This window comes from Plecotus auritus (genome assembly GCF_963455305.1).
Source record: "Plecotus auritus genome assembly, chromosome: 6".
Taxonomy (NCBI): domain Eukaryota; kingdom Metazoa; phylum Chordata; class Mammalia; order Chiroptera; family Vespertilionidae; genus Plecotus; species Plecotus auritus.
The window spans coordinates 154,231,523-154,239,139 of record NC_137773.1 but is presented as its reverse complement, the minus strand read 5'-3'; positions in this window follow the sequence as shown (position 1 = coordinate 154,239,139).

Sequence of the window (7,617 nt, the reverse complement as noted above, 5' to 3'; positions counted from 1 at the left end):
TTTCACAGAGAAGGGAAAACTTGGCAAGACCTTCAAGAATAGGTAAAGAGAGAAAAAACAGAGCTGGAAAGGCATTTCAAATGAAAGGAATACAGAAGGCAGAATGAGAAATATTATTGGAGGACAGTCGGATTATTACTACTTTGACTATGTAAAGTCATATTTGTTAAAGGGTTCTAAGAGCCAGGCTGACAGGATTAAATTTAATAGGATGAAACTGGAACTAGGGAACCCCGGATGGTTCATGAGCTGATCATAACAGCAATATACTGACAGTAGTGTTTGAAGGAGATTTGGGTGGCTTGGGTTTCAGTCATATAGCTTTTGGAATCATCAGGCACAGAATAAAGAGAACATGACCTGTTGTTGTTGTTTTAAGTAAGGATATTGCCTATGGTCTAAAAAAAAGTGGTGTGAATAGAAAGGAAGAGCTATTAGAGAATCAATTTAAAGAAAAGCAAATGGAATTTGCTGACTAACCAGATATGGGAAATGACAAAAGAATGTTTTCCTCAACTTTTTTTTTCTTTTCTTTTCTTTTAAAATATGTGTATTCTCTTCTTTTCTTTCTTCACTCTGTGATTTTCTTTCAAACTTGTGTTCTATTCTGTCTTTTCACTTCCTTTTCCTTATCCAGGTTGACTGAAACACTAGCTGCAGCTACACAAAACAAAGTGTTTGCCAAAAGGGAACTATAGACAGATTTTCCCCTAGGTCAATTCCACATAAGACAATAGAAAAAATGCTTAGAGGGGGAAAAGGAAATACCTGAGCTTCTCCTTTTCAGAGTAATCAAAGATTAATTTATGTTTGTGTTAATCAAATAGTTTTCAGAGATTTTCCTGCTAAGCTCTAAATACTGGCCTTGTAAATGTTGTATTTATTCGCCTGTCTCGCCCCTTTTCTCGACAGCTATTCTTACTCTAAATTGTGGGGGGCAGGGACAAGATCAGAACTTCAAAAGTTTTGGACTTCAGCGCATTGTTGCCCTCAGCAGATTTCTCTGCAATTTTTTACTCTGCCTAAAAAAAGAGAAAAGTCTTTAGAAATCACGCCTCCTGATATTTTTCCATCTCTTTGACAATTCCAAAAAAAAAAAAAAGTTCTTTGAAAATGAAGGACTGATTTAAATAAGAGCTCTTCTCTGATTTGTTAGTAAGATTTGATATTCAAAGGCATTGAAAGGTACAACACTTGGTGTTTACACCAGGGATTTCCTTTTCTCTCTTTTGTGGCTTACCTCTTCAGTTTAGGGAAAGAAATGCTAAGAAATGAATGTAGCTCTGGTTCATAACACTGGACTGGAATTTCAAGGAGGTTCCAATATTGCTTTTCCCTTTGCCCAAGGGTCTGAGGAGGGAAAAAAAGGAATAAGCCAGACTCCCACAAAACAATATAAAAAAGATAAGCAACATCAAAGAAAAATGGCCAAAGGCTATAAACAGGGCATTCCCAGAAGAGGAATCTGAACAGCCAACAAACAATAGAAAGAGGTTCAACTCTATGAGCAATCAGGGAAATGAAAAGTAAAACAAAAATCAGATGCCATTTCTTACCCATCAAGTTTGCAAATTAAAGTATGATAATATCAATATTGGCAAATGAATAGACAATGGGACTCTCACTCACAGCTATAAATTAGTATGTATTGGCACAGCACTTTAAAGAGCAGTTTCATGCTATTAAAACTTGAATTGTGCTTATCTCATGACCCAGCCATCATACTTCTTGATGTTCACTGCAGAAAAATACTCACATGGTTCCCATTAGACGAGTTGATTGTATATTATTTGCAACAATAAAAAAGTAAAGAAAACCTAAATGTTCATTTACCAGGGAATGGCTAAATAACTATGGTATATCCATGTTATGTAAAATTATGCCACAGTTAAAAGGAATTAGGTAGATCAATATACTGACATTAGAAGTCTCTAAGTCATATTATTAAAGGAAAAATATCAAGTTGCAAGATGCATACAGTATAATAACGTTTGTATTAAAACAAAATATATATTCTAAATGCATGTGTACTCTATAAGTACACATACTTATGCATCTTCTATAAGTACATTAAAAGGAGTACATATTTTCCATCAGTACAAGTACTTTGGATAAGTACAAATACTAAATATTTTATACAGGGTGGGCAGGAAGTAGGTTAATAATAAGTAATGTAATAATTAATTAATTAATTAATTAATAATACAAGAAAAAACTGTTTTGTGTACTCACAAGAGTGACCCTACTTCTGCCCAGCCCATATAAGTATACAGAAGGGAATGCCCAGAAAAAAGTCTGAAAGGATTTACACCAAACTAACAACAGTGGGGAGGGATCTGAGACACAGAGGAAAATCAGGGACTTAGACCTTACCTTTAACGCTTTTAATTTTTTTAAGGAAGGGAAACATATTAATGTATTCCCAAAAATAGATAAGAAAAAGAAAAAATTTAAACAAAGAAAGAATCAAACTATGGAAATGAAGCTGAGAATGACTAAGGATGAGGAAAGGAAGATGAGTAAGTTCTACCAGCTTTTTCTCCCTGCTCCTCCACAACTGTTAAACAGCTTCTGCTTCTCTGATTTGCAAACGTCTGCTCAGGGAAGCCTCTTGACTCAGAAAAAGCCATTTCAAAAAGACTGAGAGGAATATATGTGTGAGTAGGGAGCCAGAAGTGTGGTCCAAGGCTGGAGATGATTAATATACTTATTAAAGCAAATATATCAGAAATGACTAAAAAACTTTCTAAAAAGAAATTAGAAAACACTCATAGCCTCCCTCTTTATTTGGCTACTCGCATGGAAACTAGGGATTTGATACAAAGCTTGTCCTATTATTGGTGGAAGTGGGGTTCTTGGGGTACTGCTGGAGTAAGAGTTTACGGAGGCCCCCAGGGGAGGATGAGGTATTGTAGAAAGCTTTATTTCTGTGGAATTACAGCCCTGAATTTTTAAGGTCCCATTTCTCTTTGTCCTGCCAAGGAAGAAGTGTTGCTGTGGCTTCAATAGGGCTAGAATCAAAGCCAGTGTCCAGAATTTCCATTCCATATTCACACACTCCAGTCCAGCACCAGGCTAGCTTAGTTTGTGTTCCCAGTTATAATCCATCAATCCACTGCACGTGGGGTCTGTGGGGTCAGTGGGAACATGGGGAAATACAAGAAAGCAGGAACAAGAAAGCCCCATGAGCTGAGAAAAGGCTCTATTGTTTGAGGGATTAGGTATCCTCACATTTTCGCGGGCTTGCATTGGCTCTACCTCTTCTAGCCAAAGATTTCTGTTCCTAGGTTTGACTGACAAGCACCTTCCCTAAGTCACCCTAACTTACTGTGCATGTGTCCATCTTCTCTTTGTTGGACCCTTTCCCCGTGTTTTGCAGGGACTGGGTAGGTCTTCCCTGGGGAGTGCAAAGTTGCATCCTCCTGGTGAAGCTGCCCAAATGACATGCCTATAATGTCTAGCCTTCACTTTGCTCCTTTCCTATCTATAACAATAAAAGCGTAATATGTTAATTAGACCGGACGTCCTTCTGGATGTCCTTCCATACGACCTTCCAGAGGAAGCCGGGACTGGGAGGGAAACCCGGGACCCGGCGGCCAAGGGAAACCGGGACCCAGGTGCCAGAGGAAAGCTGGTGTTGGCAGCCTGGGGAAGGAAGGCCTACTCTTGCACGAATTTCATGCATTGGGCCTCTAGTTATTAATAACTAGCTAATTACAATAGTATCAGTCCCACTATATTAGCCCTTTCTTCCTCTATGTAGTTTGCTAATATGGTACAGTGGTTAAGAACTCGGATTCACAAGCCTGACTGGGTTAAAACTGTCACTCTGCTACTTACCAATTGTGTAATCTTAGACAAGGTATGTGACCTCTCTGTGTCTCTGATCCCTTCTCTATAAAATGAGGATGATAATAATGGTACCTATTATTGTTACAAAGATTAAACTAATAGTAGAATGACTAGAATAGTGTCTAGTACATAGTAAACACCATTATCAATATCAGTGCTTATTATCATTATGGTTACTTTTAAGAAGTAAATCACTTTTCAGTTATCTATTTAGGCAGGTCTTATGAAGCCATTGTGAAGATTAATGGTCAGCTTGGTTCAGACCAACCCCCCAAATCAGTTAACTTGCTCAGGAAATCAAATGTTGAATGAGTAAACTATTGTGCAGGTCCTAGGGTTAAAGACACACAAAGAAGGCTTAAGTAGCATTGTTCAATGGACAGACAACTCTGCAAGAATGCACAAGTGCACTCAAGATGTGTGTTGTTATGCTGGGCATTGTGACTACAGGCCCAATAGAAGCTGAGGCACCATACCTTGAGATTTAAACGGAATTGGCTCAAACTCTAGCCCACATACAGTGGGAATGGCATACGCCTCTTCCTATCTCTCTGGGAATTCTGAGAGTATGATTTATGATTTTTCCAGCTCACTTCATGCTCTGAGCTTCTGTTCCTGCTAAATTATTTCATCTGTGTATCATCTTGCTGCCCTGAATGCAGTCCTGTCTATAACACCTTGTTACAGAGGAAGGAAAACACCATTTCCTTGACATCACTCACAAAACACTATTGGCACAAAGCATGTTGTGCGGTCACAGAGCAAAAGCCATAAAAATTTTAGCTGTTAACCCTTGTCTTAAAAGTGCTTTGGTTGACCTCTCTCATCACCTATTTCATTCAAAGTTCTGTGTTGCAAGCAACAAGCACCTTAATTTTGGCTGATGTAAGCAGGAAAGGAGTCTCAGAAAGGACTAAATAATCAGGCGGCGAGTCTGTATTTCCAGGAATGACACATGGAATCATGCTGCAAAACTGGTCCAGTGAAGAAACTTCAGCAGCCACCCTTGTGCACTGAATTGCATCACAGTTTGCACAACTGACAGAAGTGGATGTGGCTACTGTAATTGATGCCATGGCTGCTGCTGCTATTGCCACCCTTCTCCAGAATGTTTTCTCTGAAGTCACTGCTTTGTTGCATCATTAGTCCCATATTCAAAATTTAGGTGAGTATATCATTCGTGTTGTGTTAGGTCATATGCCCAACTCTAGCTGCAAAAGAGGCTGGGAAAGCAGGTTCTCTCTGTAAGGCAGGCATTCTCAAATTCAAAGATGCAAGTTGTTTATGTCAGTACTTCCCGAACTTTAATGTGCTTCTAAACCAACTGGAGGTCTTGTTGAAATGCAGATTCTGATGCATTATGTCTAGAAGAGGGGCCTGAGATTCCATAGCACCCAGGTGATGTAAAGCTGCTGGTCTGGACCACATAGAGTAGCAAAGTTCTATAGCAAAGAGTTTTAAATTTGGTTGTGTATTGGAGTAATCTAAAAAGCATTAAACACACACACACACACACACAAAACAAACACCAATGTCTGGATTTCAGCTGATTTAATTAGTCTGGGAATACAAACTTTTAAAAGCCTCCAGATGATTCCAGATAGCATCTTTCAAAGCAGGCTGCAACTTCTTGTCACTTTGCAAAATTATTTTTTTTCTCCAGATTTCCAGACTTCCACTTTTTGAGCCTTGCTTATTAGTTTCCCCCTTAAAATTCAATTACTCTCATTTATGATGCAGAAAACTTGACACTCCACCTCCCTCATGCCTTGGACGTAACTTTGCATTTCCAAAGACCAGATAAAGAGTTCTACTAATCCAGAATTTTCCAAAAGTATGCTTGCCCTGAGAGTGTGATCTAAAGAGAACCACAGGTAAGTATGATTTTAAATTTTAATAGTTATATATTTATTTTATTGTGCATTGCTAAAAAATATAACCAACACAATAAATGTGATTTCATAAATATTATTAAGTAGAAAAACATTGAGTCAGTTTTTTTTTTTAAATTAGGTAAATAATAATGTAGAGATTTTAGAGCAGATACAACAAAAATCATGAAAATGGTTTGCAATTAAATGAAGTTTGAGAGTGCTTTCCTGATTGTAAGTCTTCTATCCAAAGTCCCAGGCTTTAGGAGTACAACAGAATTCACAAAGGAGGTTAAAAAAAAAAAAAAAAAAGCTATTTTTTTTCGCCCTGTCCTATCAACCTCTAAAGCAGTGATTTTCAACCTTTTTCATATCAGGGCACACATGAACTAATTACTAAAATTTTGCAGTGCACCAAAAAATATATATTTTGACAATGTGAAAAAAAAATAGGTATAATTTTGATTCATTCACACCAGCTATTGTTGTATTGGCTGTAGTCACTTTTTAATTTTGACAATCTAAGGGAAAAGAGGTCAGTTCCCCTTACTAAATAGTCAGGTATTGCATGTTTTAAAAATTCTTGTGGCACATCAGCTAAAAATCGCTGTTCTAAAGGATGAGGAAGCATTATATGAGATTTATTTTTGAATTTATATGAGTGATGCTACCAACTCAACACACTGAAATGGTTACAGTCAATTGTGATCTTAAGTAACACTTCTTTTTTCTCTATTAAATGAAGATTTCTCAAATTGCAAGAAAATACCACCAACCTTTGAAAAAGTCATGATCTAAACAAAAATGACTATAAGAATTGCTTATGGAATATGAAATATAAAAAGTAGGTTAAATTCCTTAACCAATTAATCTTTGACAAAAAAAAAAAATGGGTTAAGTATTTTAAGTAATTGAAAGCTAACCAACAAATCCAGAGAGCCCAAAACTCATAAGCAGGAGAAATTTTTAAAACTCCACACCCAGTCACAACATTGTGAAATTTCAAAACACCAAAGAAACATAGATCATAGCCAGCAATTAGATTGACAGCAGATTTCTTAGTATCAACAGAAACCAGAAGAAAATAGAATATGTTCACTATTGTGAGACCAAAAGGAAGACAACTGTGAATGTAGAATTATACTATATCCAGTAAAAATTATCTTCATGAAAAAGGGCAAAATGAAAGAATTTCAGGTGCAAAAAATCTGAGAGCTTACCACTCTCATTAAAGAAAATTACATAGAATTTACTTCAGGCACAAATAAATAATCCGAAGAAAGAACTGAGATATGCAAAAAAAAAAATAATAAAAATAAATAAATAAATGGGTAAGGAATTTACTTCAGACACAAATAAATAATCTAAAGGAAGAACTGAGATATGCAAAAAAAGGTAAGCAAACCATTTTTATACATGTGGGAGAGTGTAAAAAACATGTCTAATTTATAGGAGGAAAACATGATAGAACTAAAATAGTGTATAATAATCCTATATAATAAAAGCCAAATATGCAAATTGTTCCCTCAACCGGGAGTTCAACCAGGGAGTGGGGCCGGCAGCAGTGGCGACAGGTGGCCGGGGAAGGAAGGCGCCCCGGCAGCAGCAGCTAGGGACCCTGCCTGGGCACTGATTTTGTGCACTGGGCCTCTAGTACCTTTAATGGGGGGGAGGGTGGTGGCAGCTTTAAAAACATCCTAAGGCCTTTGAATTATCCAAGAGGAGAGTAAAGAAAATATATTAGACTTTTAAATAGGATAATTACCTTCAAATAGAGTGTATTACTCCAAATAAGTTGAGATAAAAGACATATATGTCACACACACACACCCCAAAAGAAGCTTCTTCTTTAACTTTTTGGCATTTTAATCTTTTTTTGTTGTCTGCCATTCTT